This window comes from Oncorhynchus mykiss, chromosome 4, assembly GCF_057628025.1.
Source record: "Oncorhynchus mykiss isolate SJ-2025 chromosome 4, ASM5762802v1, whole genome shotgun sequence".
In the NCBI taxonomy this organism is placed as follows: Eukaryota; Metazoa; Chordata; class Actinopteri; order Salmoniformes; family Salmonidae; genus Oncorhynchus; species Oncorhynchus mykiss.
In genome coordinates this window covers 26210034-26225001 of record NC_143025.1, presented here as the reverse complement: position 1 = coordinate 26225001, position 14968 = coordinate 26210034, and the positions used below count along the sequence as shown (strand labels likewise).

Genomic DNA, 14968 nt, shown 5'->3' with positions numbered 1-14968 from the left:
TAATCATTTGAATCAGCTCTGTAGTGCTAAGGAAAAAACAAAAATGTGCACACCTTTGTGTCACCAGGACCAGGACTGAGAACCTCTGCACTTCATTGGGACCTCTTCATCTGCAGACAGGCTTCACTGCTCTCTGTATCTGAAGACAGAAAACATCACAAGAAACAGACTTCATGATGCTCAAATTAGACAGCACTGAATATTATGTTACTATTATCTCTCTCCTCACTTCTAGGGACTGGAACTACTCAAAAGTACCTGCCCTATCCAGAATAGTCTACTCTCTCACTTTAACAGTTGGGGCTGCTATCCTTTCACCTTCCTCCATGGCTGTTAGCTAGCTACCTACAAATGCATTTAGCTCATTTTAGTTAGCCTGCACTGTAGCTGGTTAGCTAACAATACATAGTTTTATTTACATTTAAATTAGAATATGTATTTACTTACTTGAATAGGTTCTCCCAGCCATGTGGAGGATTGGAAACAGGATAGAAAAGTTTGTTTGTCACCAGAGCGGTTTAGAACATATGACTATTTACCTGTGAATAAATTAAGGAAATGGAGAATGGATTAAACTATTTACCCATTTAATAACCAGACCTTCATACAAACTTGCTATGCTGAATACTTTGACGCACAATCGAACATGCTGATATATGCTGCCAGCACACCCACAAGCGAGCCACTCTGGGCGGCCGGAGCGACAATGTATCCAGGGCATAATATTTTACAGTGAAGGCTGCAGTAGAAATATACTCCTTTGTTGGCGACTCTTTCCTCTGCTCGGGCTCCCATGGGTCAGGGAACGACACCTGTGCGCTGGTGGAGCAAGTCGTGAAGGCTCTCATATGTCTTCAACCTTGTAATAATAAAAAAATACATGTTCTTTCAATTTGCTCTGTAGAATCGAATTATCAATATAAGAAAACGAGGCATATTATATTTCCTTGAATAGGCGATTTTTAGATGAGCTAGATACATTTTTTTAGGATTGGCTAATTATTAGAGATTCTGCACTTTTGATTGTCGGCAGCACACCAAATCTTTCCATCAATTCGGGGAGTATTATTATGTAATGTCTGTATCAATAGGCTATCAGTTGCATTTTTTCAATATGTTAAGGAGAGGGTATTATGACTGACCTGCATAGGAAAGCGTCCAAGCGATAGTGAGCGCATTAACCAGTAGGCTAGATGTGAAGTTTCTAAAAGCTTAATCATCTGAATATGAAACCCATCGATCCTTATGGGCCATCAGCGGGACAAAACTCTTGCTGAGTTTATGAGATGGTGAGCTATTAACGGCAGCACAGCTTTATCAAATGTTCATATTGATATTTTAGGCTACTCCGTAAAAACAGTTTTTATGGGCACACAAATCCAAAATGATGTAGGGGTTATGCAATTGAAAATCTAATGCTTCTAAATGGAAGAGTCACCTACACAGCAAATTTGGGATCAGAATTAACACTTTTTTAGAAACTACATGTGACCTACAGAAATAGTGTTAAACTAACACTTTTCAAAGTGTTCACAAACTAACAGTCTAGAGTGTTGGTCGCAGTCACACTTTATTTGGATAGTCAGGATTATCCATTTGTAGATGCTAAACAGATGGTCATACTATCTGTTGATAAGCAACTGCTTGCTTAGGTTACAGTTAAGGTTAGATTTAGCAATAAGTGTTAAGGTAAGAGTTAAGCACTGGCGTACCACCCCCGTACCAGCTAGCTTCTATCCTAGTGTTTGATTTGCAATGCGATCTCCTCATAATGAACGGTGTCGAGTGTCCTGATGAGAAGGCAAACTTTTTTAGCCATGCAGGCAAAATTGGGCATTGTCAGCTCATTGTTATGGATGTATCCAAATTAATGTCAATAGAAAACAGCAACTTTGCTGTTATTCTGGTTGCAGAGGTCATGACTATGTTAGCCATAGCTAGCTTGCTAGCCATAGCAATGGAAAATAAAGAACAAATCACTGGGTCAAGGCTATGAATATCGAACGAATCAAACAAACGATTGGGTCGTATCTCTAGCAACCAAAAGATGATGAAGTATGAATTCACTTTTAAAAAATGAAAATATCAACAACAAAAAGTATTTATACCGGTAAATGTGGGCTTTCATATTTTTTCTTTGGCAACTGTGGTAGTAGAGGGATAAACGCCAACGTTCTGTTCATTGCCTTGGGAAAATGAACTCCGCAAAGGGACTCGGCGGCTGCGTTGTCCATTGTTTCCAAGATAATGAACAGAACGTTTTCCTTTATCCCTTACATATGCCAACCTTCCATTCAAACAATGCAGATATTCTACAGGCGTACACTGGCTGAAATCAGTAGATGATAGGATTTAGATAAATTGAAAATGCAACAAGTACTAATACTGTATCATATAATAGCACTCTGGGCTTTTTCTTTTTACATATACAGTACCAGTCAAACTTTTGGACACAACTACTCATCCAAGGGTTTTTCTTTATTTTTACTATTTTCTAGATTGTAGAATAATAAAGAAGACATCAAAACAATGAAGTAACACATATGGAATGTAGAATGTAGATGCATGTAGAAACCCAAAAAGTGTTAAACAAATCAAAATACATGTTATAATTGAGACTCTTCAAAGAAGCCACCCTTTGCTTTGGTTACAGCTTTGCACACTCTTGCCATTTTTATCACTGTCAGTGATAAAACAGTTACTGAGTTGAATGGCTGTGATAGGACAAAACAGAGGATGGATCAACAACATGGAAGTTACTCCACAATACTGACCTAAATGAAATAGTGAAAAGAAAGAAGCCTGTACAGAATACAAATATTTCAAAGCATGAATCCTGTTTTCAATAAAGCACGAAAGTAAAACTGCCAAAAATGTGGCAAGGAAATTAACTTACTGTTTGGGGCAAAACCAACACAACACACCACTGAGTACCACTCTTCATATTTTCAAGCATGGTGGTGGCTGCATCATGTTATGGGTATGCTTTTCATTGGCAAGGACTAGGGTATTTTTAGGATGAAAAGAAACGGAATACAGCTAAGCACAGGCAAAATTCCAGAGGAAAACCTGGTTCAGTATGATTTCCAGCAGACACTGGGAGACAGATTCACCTTTCAGCATGACAATAACCTAAAGCACAAGGCCAATTATACTGTACACCGGAGTTGCTTACCAAGACGACATTGAATGTTTCTGAGTGGCCTAGTTACAGTTTTAACTTAAATCGGCTTGAAAATCTGTGGCAAAATCTGTTTAGCAATGACCAATAACCAACTTGACAAAGCTTGTTTTTAAAAATATGAATGTGCAAATATTGTGCAATCCAGCTGTGCAAAGCTCTTAGAGAATTACCCAGAAAGACTTACAGCCTTAAATCGTTGCCTACAGTGATTCTAAGATGTACTGACTCAGGAGTAAGAATACATATGTAAATGAGATATTTCTGTATTTCATTTTCAATACATTTGAGGGAAATAAAATCGTGTTTTCACTTTGTCATTATGGGGTATTTTGTGTAGATGGGTGAAATAAAACTTATATTTTATCAGTTTTGAAGTTTGGTGGAGGAGGTATAATTTGTCTGGGGCTTTATTTCATGGTTCGGGCAAGGCCCCATAGTTCCAGTTTGGGGAAGGCCCTTTTCTGTTTCAGTGCCTTTGAACGGGGTATGGTAATAGGTGCCAGGTGTCCCAGTGTGTATCAAGAATGGTCCACCACCAAGGACATCAAGCATTGGAGTCAACATTGGAGTCAACATGGTCCAGCATCCCTGTGGAACGCTTTCAACACTTTGTAGAGTCAATGCCCTGATGAATTGCTGTTCATAAATCTACACACAATACCCCAAAATGGCAAAGCAAAAACAGGTTTTTAGAATTTTTTGCAAAAGCTGAAATATAACTCTTACAGTACATAACTATTCAGACCCTTTACTCAGTACCTTGTTGATGTACCTTTGGCAGCGATTTCAGCCTTGAGTCTTTTGGGGTATAACTCTACAAGCTTGGAACACCTGCATTTGGGGAGTTTTCCCATTCTTCTCAGCAGATCCTCTCAAGCCCTGTCATGTTGTATGGGGAGCATCGCTGCACAGCGATTTTCAGGTCTCTCCAGAGATGTATGATCGGGTTCAAGTCCGGGCTTTGGCTTGGCCACTCAAGGACTCAGAGACTTGTCCCGAATCCACTCTTGCATTGTCTTGGCTGTGTGCTTAAGTTTGTTGTCCTGTTGGAAGGTGAACCTTTGCCACAGTCTGAGGTCCTGAGTGCTCTGGAGCAGCTTTTTGTCAATGATCTCTTTACTTTCCCTCGATCCTGACTAGTCTCCCAGTCCCTGCTGCTGAAAAACATCCCCACAGCATGATGCTGCCACCACCATGCATCTCCATAGGGATGGTGCCATGTTTCTTCCCGATGTGATGCTTGGCATTCAGGCCAAAGAGTTTAATCAGAATACAGAATGTTGTTTATCATGGTCGGAGAGTCTTTAGGTGCCTCTTGGCAAACTCCAAGTGGGCTGTCGTGTGCCTTTTACTGAGGAGTGGCTTCTGTCTGGTCACTCTACTATAAAGGCCTGATTGGTCTGATTTCCAACAGACACTTTCAGCGTCTTAGTGGTTCCAAACTTCTTACATTTAAGAATGATGGAGGCCACTGTGTTCTTGGGACCTTCAATGCTGCAGACATTTTTTGGTACCCTCTTACGCAATTCTGTCTTGGAGCTCTATGCAAAATTCCTTCAACTTCATGGCTTGGTTTTTGCTCTGATATGCACTGTCAACTGTGGGAACTTATATTGACAGGTGTGTGCCTTTCCAAATCATGTCTAGTCAATTGAATTTACCACTGGTGGACTCCAATCAAGTTGTAGAAACATCTCAAGGATGATTAAGGGAAACAGGATGTCCCTGAGTTCAATTTCAAGTCTCATAGCAGAGGTATTTCTGTTTTTTTATACAATTGCAAACATTTCTAAAAACCTGTTTTCACTTCGTCATTAGGAGGTATTGTGTGTAGATTGATGATACATTTTTTTATTCAATTTTAGACTAAGGCTTTAAAGTAACAAAATGTGGAAACAGGTAAGGGGTCTGAATACTTTCCAAACACACTGCATTTTACACATTTCATAAGGTATTTAGTTATGGCCTAATTATCCTCAAAATTGTGGTCTGTGAATCTTGGCTTATGGGCCTGTGGCGGTCATGATACAGTTATTGTCATGCAAATGTCTGCCGGTCTCACGGTAATAGAACGTTATTTACCATAAACAAATGTAGCATCTCCAAGCTTCCACGCATACAAGCCGCTGATGCTCGCTTTTGAAACATGTACATTTAAAAGTCTAATAAATAAATGTAATATACACCATCACAAAACACTCTAAAAATAGAAGGTTCCTGGAGTATCCTTTACTGGTTCTTAAAATTTAAACTGTGGGGGAACCCTACAAGTTCTTCGAAGAACCCTTTAAAAGGGTTCTTCAAAGAACCCCTTCTAATAGATCCTCGAAGAACCTTTTGAAGAACCTTTTGGGAATAACTACTCCCCTCCCCTATTATTATTATTATTATTTATAATATGCATAACGATAACACCATATTTTAGTTGTGGCAAAGTTAGTGGCAAAGCAGAATGATACAATAAAAACGTGAGGTAAACTCCCAGCAGAGCCCCATGTCCAATGGTTATATCATCTGGCATGTTGATGTTAATGTGTTTATGTTCTCTGTATCCATAGCCAGAATGATTTTGCAGTGCATGGTAATTGAACAGGTTAAATTCCTGTTTCCTGTTTAATTCATCAAAGGTGTAGGGAGGGTGAAGTCTGTGAATCCAAAAAATAGTAATTATACAGATGTTTAATAAAACATGCACACAGCACTATTCATACCTTGTGTTTTGTGGTAAATGTGAATGAAAAAAAAACTGTTTTGATGATGTTTTCAAACACATACCTTGTCCGTAATGTAGAGGCCTATGGGATTTTCATTGAACAGGTAAGGGGGGAGGATGGTACATGTGATCTCCTTAACATACCACCCTGCGTACCACTGCTGGCTTGCTTCTGAAGCTAAGCAGGGTTGGTCCTGGTCAGTCCTTGGATGGGAGACCAGATGCTGCTGGAAGTGGTGTTGGAGGGCCAGTAGGAGGCACTCTTTCCACTGGTCTAAAAAATATCCCAATGCCCCAGGGCAGTGATTGGGGACACTGCCCTGTGTAGGGTGCCGTCTCTCGGATGGGATGTTAAACGGGTGTCCTGACTCTCTGAGGTCATTAAAGATCCCATGGCACTTATCGTAAGAGTAGGGGTGTTAACCCCGGTGTCCTGGCTAAATTCCCAATCTGACCCTCAAACCATCACGGTCACCTAATAATCCCCAGTTTACAATTGGCTCATTCATCCCCCTCCTCTCCCCTGTAACTATTCCCCAGGTCGTTGCTGCAAATGAGAACGTGTTCTCAGTCAACTTACCTGGTAAAATAATGGATAAATAAAAAATAAAATAAAAACATACCAATAGACATACCTTTGTTTGCCTCGTCTGTATACATGTAGACACAGACACAAAAGTGAGCAGTTCAGTCATCTTACAAGGGACAAACCTTACCTTAAATTGAGGAGATCTTTACATTTTTCAGTTAAGTGCCTGCACCTGCTGTTCTTTCAAGTTCAAATCCAAATGTTTCAATTGGGAAGTTAGGTTCCTGCAAGAACCCTCACCAACTAAGGAGGTTCCTCGATGAACCCCACCTCTTATGGGGTTCTTAGAATAACATTCTGGGGGCAATTTTCAGTGCCAAGAACGTTCTTTGAAGAACTTTGAGGATCATAGAATAACCATTTTTGAAACTCTAATTTTTAGAGTGTACAGTCATTATGTATTTTAGTCAGGTCTAAAGAAATATTATGATATGAACATTTAAGAACAGAATATGAGATGGTCTACATTATGTTATCTGGCTATGCGCCAGGCTGTAGGCTAGTTAAATTCACACAGAAGATATGCTTATAACTCCTGTACTAATATTTGTTTAAATATTATTTTATAGTAAGAATAATATAATTTAACTTAGCTGAGTTAATAGAAAGGATATTTTTTCCCATTCCGCAGCGAGTGTGCATATGCAGTGGCTATGTAGAGCATAAATGGAATCATTTGAAACATGTCTGTCACGGCTTTCTTCCTGGGAAGGAGAGGCGGACCAAAACGCAGCGTGGTTGAAGTTCATGGTTCTTTAATAAGATACACTTAACATGAACAAACTACAAAACAATAAACGTGAAACCCGAAACAGTCCTAACTGGTGCATAAAACACAAAGACAGGAAACAATCACCCACAAAATACCCAAAGAATATGGCTGCCTAAATATGGTTCCCAATCAGAGGCAACGATAAATACCTGCCTCTGATTGAGAACCACTCTAGGCAACCATAGACTTACCTAGACAACTAAACTGAACACAACCCCATTAATCTAACAAACCCCTAGACAAGACAAACACAATAAATCACCCATGTCACACCCCGGCCTAACCAAAATAATAAAGAAAACAAAGATAACTAAGGCCAGGGCATGACAATGTCCTACATGCTAGATTTTGAGTTATTTGCTAAATGTAGTTGTGAATAATACAAAGCTTAGAATATATTAGAAATGTAAACATATATGGGCTGCATGATGCGACTATAGGATATTGATGATTGGAAAAAGTTGCTAAAAACCTTGAACTCTGTTCATTCCCTCAGGCTGCACATCCTGTTCTCTCATCAAGTGATCATATTTTCACCCATCAGACATCATATTCTCAATTTAATATTGTCTTTACTAATATGTTAAATTAGTTTTGATTTAGAATGACCCATTATCAAATGGACAGGAACAGGTGCAAGAAATAGATCTTTATGCATTTGAATAGTGAATGGAGGCCTCTTTCCCGGCAGATCGTTGTTCAATCATGATGGCTAGGTTTCTCCGGTTTTATTAAGCAGCTGAGATATAGTAGCTGCTTTCACACGGGATTGCATTTAGAAATGCCTGTGCTTATAAGAACACAGCTTATTTCACTCCATGCATCAACCACTTACATTCTGCTGAAACTCTGTATGCAAGGGGCTCTCCAACCGTGTTCCTGCAACTACCCAGTGCTTAATTTGGGAAACCAAGTGAAATCTGTTCGGGAACATCAATAGTAACACGTTTTCACAACAAAACATATTTCATTAAACTGTTGACAGCCCCTCTCTCTGGGCGCTCAAGAAAGGAATGAAAGAGAGAGAGGAGCTGGAATTGCACGACGGGGAGATATTCTGTAGCTAAAGGTAATGTCAGCTAAAGGTAATGCCCATTAATTATGAAAATATAAAAACATCTCTATGAAAATATAAAAACATCTTTTGAACATCTTTTTTCAAATTGATCCATCACATTGAGGTGAGTTTTATGATAAGGGTTTGATGTGATTTTCGATTGTATTTGCATTGATGTTGGAGTGGTTACAGAGACAATAGAGCGTTGAGTATCATGCCGTTAGCGAGTTAGCCAACACATGTCAACACATGAGTGCGTCAAAGGAGATTACCGTGACAGTCACATGGAATTTGACTGTGGTCATGACACATGACTGCCGGTGTGGTGGTAATATGGTCACCAGAACAGCCCTACACGGGCCACATCAGACCTGGAAGTCACAATATGCTGCTTCGTAAAGTGATTAGTAATTCCTATCAGAATCCAGCCAGAGGGAGGATATTCAACTATTTGAATATTTTATCAACCACAACCTGTATTCAGAATTCATGCCCACCACAGCACAGCGACAGCCTTAGTTAAAGTGGTAAATGATGTTAGAGCCAACGCAGATGCCAAACCGCTCTCTGTCCTTTATAGTAAGTGCTGCATTCAACACTGTCGACCATGATGTCCTTCTGGACAGACTAGAGAGGTAGGTTGGCCTCTCCGGTCCAGTTCTAAATTGGCTTGGGACCAATTGAACCGGTCAAGAGTTTTTTTGTCACCCTTGGTGAACATAACTCAGAGAAAATACACAAGGTCCACAAGTTTCGATTCTGGGTTCGGAACTGTTCAGTTATGTTACCCCTTGGCAGCGTTATCAGAAAGCACAGCATGGATTTTCACTGCTATGCACACGATACACAACTTCACATTTCTGTGTCACCAGAGGATTTTAGCACAACAGATATATTATTAGGCTGTATTAGTGATTTAAATGCTTGGATGGCTCACAACTTTCTGCAGCTAAATCAAGACAAGCCCGAGGTACTTATTGTTGGAGCCAAAGCAAAGAGAGAATCTAGGGTCTGAACAAAATTTTGAATAACACATTAGAAATGTGACCAAAATAGCTTTTTAGCACCTGAGGAACATTGCCAAGGTAGGGCCATTTCTCTCTCATGCTGACACAAAAAGATTAATTCACACTTTTTTTACAAGCAGGCTTGACTACTGTAATACTCTCCTGTCTGGTCTACCCAAGAAAGCCATTGGTCAACTGCAAAACATAGAGAATGCTGCAGAACGTGTACTGACCAAGGCCAGATGGAGAGCACACATTACACCGGTTTTAATGTCTTTGCACTGGCTGCCTGTGAGTTTTAAAATTAATTTAAGATTCTTCTATTGGTTTTTAAACCAATCCACAATTGTGTACCCCAATACATGTCAGACATGCTTTTAAGTTATGTACCCAGTAGGTCCCTCAGGTCCTCTGGCACTGGCCTCTTAACAATGCCAAAGCCTAGGACCAAGAGGCATGGAGAGGCAGCCTTTAGTTATTATGCCCCCAGCCTCTGGAATAGCATGCCAGGGGTGCCGAAACTGTGGACATATTTAAAATAGATCTTAAAACACATTTTTTGCCTTGCTTTTTAGTTGTTCAGTTTGTGTTGTTCTTCTGTTTGTTATCTTATATTTGTTGTGTAATAAATATTTCGGCTTTTAGATTCATAGTTGTTTTCCTGTAAAGCACATTGCTTTTCATTCCCTGTCTGAAATGTGATGTATAAATTCTATTTTATTTTATTTGATTAAAACAAATTATTCTATATATCAACCTGTAAAAAAGTGTTCTGGTCAATAATGATCATGAGGCCACTCCCATGTCTTTTTCACTCTCGAATAACAATAAAACCACAACATCACACAGTTTATTCCACTGTGATTCAAATTACACTTAATGTATTCACTGCATGTGGTGTCATTTCCTGGTGTTAACCCCACTAGAATCAACAGTCAGTTATAACACTCACAACACTGAGATTTTAACACTTCAAATTTTTCAGTTCTTCAATAGGCAATGCGTAGGCTAATAAACCTACTTGTTGGGTGCCCATTTGGTATCCAGCTGTTTAGTTAGGCCTAGTGATATTGCCAACTTTCAGCTAATACAGGAAATATTTTTCTGAATGACAGTGAAGTGACAAACAGCTGTTTTGATAGGCCTACATACAGCATGCAATGCAAAAACAGCCAGTATGGAAAATGGTGTTCGGAAGAATGTCCAGAATATCTTTGTCTCGTTCGTTGTGCCTGTGAGCCCTACATTTATGTAATTATTTGCTATTGTCTGCTTGATTTACAACAGGGTCTATAATATTTAACAGAGTAAGATATTGTGACGGTATTGTGTTAATGTTTTCATATGTTACTGTGTGTCAGATTGGACACTGAGTCTAGGCTACTTTGCACAATTGTGTAGGATAGCCTAGGTTCCTCAAACTCAACTTGGGACCTCGAAGCCAGTTCCACTGTATTTTTCCCTGTTGTGCTCTAATCAGGGAATGATTTAGACCTTGGACACTTGGAAGATTAGTCCAAATGGGGACTAAAAGAGATCCAAATCAAATCAAATCAAAATCAAACACCAGGTAGGTGTAATTAATTATCAGGTAGAACAGAAAACCAGCAGGCTCTGAACCTCATAGTTTCCTCAGACTCTTGTATCCTCTCCTTCTATTCTAACTCCCTTTCCTTTCATCTTTTCTTAGCCTAAATTCCTACATATTTTCCTAGATCCCTTTCCTTTCTTCCTATCCTAACCCTATTTCCTTTTATCCTTCTCTCCTTCTTTACAGAGGTGCAGACTGACATGTGCATCCTAAACTGCCAATGCACACTTTCTGCACATGTCTCCAATATGAAGGTGATACATATCTAACATGCATGTCAAAGTGTAAAACTATTTTCAGCAAGAATAGGATTAGCCTATCTGTAACCACACCTGTTAGCATAATTACTACTCTCCTCAGTATCTAAAGAAATGTGTGTATTCCTTGATCCCTGGTCCAGTGACTGTCAAGCCAACACATTAATAATTACTTCAAGAGGTCTGAACCCCTTGGTCTGAACCCCTCAGACATTACCCCCTTCCTTCAGGAGAGCATGTTCCTACACTTCTCTATACAAACCAAGTCTCTCACATGTCCACTCTTCTCCAATGGCCTCCCAGGCACCAACGCACTTCTCAAACCAATGTAGAAAATTCAGGGGGTAGGCCCGACCGGGACTCAAACCCAGGTCCAGCGACTATCAAGGCAACACCTTAAACATTATGCCAAGAGGTCTAAAGAGGCTGCTAGGTGTCGGCTTAAGGTTGCTACAATATGTAGCCGGTGTCACTGTGCTGCTAACAGCTTAGCTTCCTCCCAGTAGCCCTCTGATTGCTAACCCACGTGACCGCCGCCTGACAAACAAACCAGATGATATAAAAAAATGTGTGCTTTATTACAAGAACATCGTTCTACAGTGTCATCATGACACATCATCTGATAAGACAGACAGACAGACAGACATAATTATTTCAGAATCATGCTCATATTTTAAATGACCTTGAAAAAAAAGATGGTGAAAAAAGTTTAACCCGTTGACTCAACTCCTTGTGAGAATGACTCAACTTCTTTTGAGTTTGACTTTTGTCAGCCTCAGTTGGTTTAGTGTCACTGGGACTTGGGGAAATCTGCATGCAGCTATGTTCCTACATGGGCAGCAGTGTCTTTGGTGTACCAGTGTCTCGGTTGGACGGTCACAATACAGTAGATTAGATTAGAGAGAGAGATGTTTTTATTCTTACATTCTAGAATCATGCTCATATTTGAAATGACCGTGAAAAAATGATGATGTTTTACTGCCACTGAGAATGACTCAAGCCCTTGTGAGACTGACTTAACTCCTTGTTTGAATGACTCAACTCCTCGTGAGAATGACTCAACTAGTGCGAGAACAACTCAACTCCTTGTGAGTGACTCAACTTCTTGTAAGAATGACTCAACTCCTTGTGAGTGACTCAACTCCTTGTGACAATGACTCATTTTACTGAGACTGAAAGTGTCCTAACATGGACACCATACTTGTGTTCTGAGCTGTTTTAACAGCTGTGCACCATCTTTGACATTAAATCTAGCCCGTTTGTGGCCTCTCTCCATTTGGAGAAGGAATTGACAGCCAAGAAGCTTCTTTGTTTTAGTAGTTTTAGTAGCCAGTATGTCCAAACTGTTTTAATGTTTTTGTTCTTCCTCATCCCTGGAGACATTACCCTTAATCTGATTTTGAGATTACTTATTTCAGTTGGTGGGGATGAGAAATGCTCCCAATATAATGGACTGTATCAATTACTGGGAATAATAAGTGAGTGAGTGTCTCAGGGAGATAAAGAATTGCATTAGTGGCACAAACAGAGGGAAAATCCACTTCTTCCCAAACATCAGGTTGACTATGATATACTGTAGTTCATAATAACACAATATATTCCATCCTTCTATTTATGTATAGTCAATCACCAAACACACAATACTGAACACTGACTAAATAAAGTTAATTGTAGCCTACTAGCATCATGCACAAATCCATTTCCACAAATAAGGTGGAAAGAGAGGAGCCATCCAAGCAGCACACCACCAACTGAAACTTCTCAGTATTCATACCTTGGATGTTGTGTTCCAAGATAATTGCATTATTTACTTTTGGGGCACCCTATGCTATTAGTTGATGTGGGCGATATACTGAGGATAAAACTATTTAATTTACCAGTTTTATTCTCTTTATCTAAACATTCTGAGTTGCCACAATATCCCTTCTCCCCATAGAGCATCACTTTGTGAGAGAGATTGCAGGATTCCCTCTGTGCCCCAAAAGTAAATAAGGCAATTATCTTGGAACACAACATCCAAGGTATGAATACTGAAAAGTTTCAGTTGGTGGCTGAATGCGTGATCACAATATTACTTGAGGTTACAATATGGTGTCTCTTTTTCCAAGAGAATCTGAGCTCTGCTGTTGGCCCTGCTGCCTGAAAAATAAATGTGACTAAATAATAAATACACAAAACCCCAAAATCTGTTTAGGAGTCAGATTAACTTAGTTTCCACTGAACTGAGACATCTTTCTGACACAAATATACATATATTCCATGATCCTTGGCACCAAAACAATATCTTGCCGCCAGATGTTTGTCGGTATTTCATTTAACATTAATACCTGCTTGCGCCCTCTCCTTTCCCTGTCAGCTATACACAGCTGGGCTTGGAGTGAACAAGGCTGCTTGTTACTAGTGGGGATACAGTATGCTACAATGTTTGGCAGGAAGACTGTCTTTGCTAGAAGGATGCAGGTCCCTAAGGGTCTGTTCCAGGAAAGCCCACATCTGTTTCCTAAGAATGTCAAACTTCCACTCAGACTGAGGAAGACTTTCCGAGGGGGCAACAGGTTTTTTGGCTGAGCGATCGGCAGCAATCAATGTGCTCTAAATCACCTTTGCATGACCTGGGAGAGCCTCCTTCTTAGAGAAACGCTTCCAAATGAATGTCATTTTAATGCAAATCCCTGACTCTCCCCACCTTGTCTAGTTAGTGTTCTGCTGCTGCTGCTGTGCATAATGCCTCTACACTAACAAGATGCATTACCTGTAATATTATACACTCTCTCTCTAAACACTTTGCAGGCATTGAGGCAAAACAGGGAGTAATGGGGTAATTGGTGTATGTGTGAGAGCCTGGATCTTCTTAGCTGTGATGTCCCTCAGCAGCTCCTGCAGGTGGTCTGTGTACCTGGGTATTCTGGGGTGGGCTGGTCTGTGGGTGTAGTGGCCTATCAGAAACCCCAGGATAAAGAGCCCTACACCAGCCAGCATGTACCTGACCAGGCTGCAGCTGCTCCTCCACTGGCCCTCGGGTGGAGCCCTGGTGAAATGGGAGATGTAGTTGGGGTCCTTCTGCAGACGCTCAAACCTTCCATGGGGTGACACTGACACAGAGGGCTGGATGGGCTCCAGGTGCATGTCTAGATCAGCACGGTTGGAGTTGTCCACGGTCCGATTCTCCACACACGCCAACTGGAAGTGATCCAAGCTTAGGCCAGGGTTCTGAAGCTCAGGGAAACCACCTAGCTCTTTTTATTTGTATTTTTATTTCATCTTTATTTAAACAGGTAGGCCAGTTTAGAACAAGTTCTCATTTATAACTGCGACCATGCCAAGATAAAGCAAATTAGTGCGACAAAAACAACAACACAGGGTTACACATAAACAAACGTACAGTCAATAACACAATATAAAAATATATGTACAGTGTGTGAAAATGTAGAAGAGTAGGAAGGTAAGGCAATAAATAGGCCATTGAGGCGAAATAATTTCAATTTAGCATTAACACTGGAGTGATAGATGTGCAGAAGATGATGTGCAAGGAGAGATACTAGGGTGCAAGGTATTTGGGTGGGCTATTTACAGATTGGCTATGTACATGTACAGTGATCGATAAGCTGCTCTGACAGCTGATGCTTAAAGTTAGAGAGGGATAAATAAATCTCCAGCTTCAGTGATTTTTGCAATTCGTTCCAGTCATTGGCAGCAGAGACCAGGTAGGAAAGGCAGCCAAAGGAGGTGTTGGCTTTGAGGATGACCAGTGAAATATACCTGCTGGAGCGCGTGCTACGGGTGGGTGTTGCTATGGTG

The 14968-nt window shown here is 40.3% G+C and overlaps 2 long non-coding RNA genes across 5 annotated transcripts in view; one reads left to right on the top strand and one right to left on the bottom strand.

The window, feature by feature from the left end:
- The window catches only part of LOC149983959 (uncharacterized), a 566613-nt gene that overhangs the window by 153612 nt on the left and 398033 nt on the right, over window positions 1-14968 (top strand). The window lies entirely within an intron of this gene.
- Window positions 1-14968, bottom strand: part of LOC149983961 (uncharacterized) — a 99006-nt gene that overhangs the window by 1360 nt on the left and 82678 nt on the right. The window contains exons 3-4 of the long non-coding RNA XR_016495178.1: window positions 448-539; window positions 54-139 (exon numbers count right to left, since the gene is read on the bottom strand). This is a non-coding gene — a long non-coding RNA (uncharacterized LOC149983961). The remainder of the gene's footprint in view (window positions 1-53; window positions 140-447; window positions 540-14968) is intronic.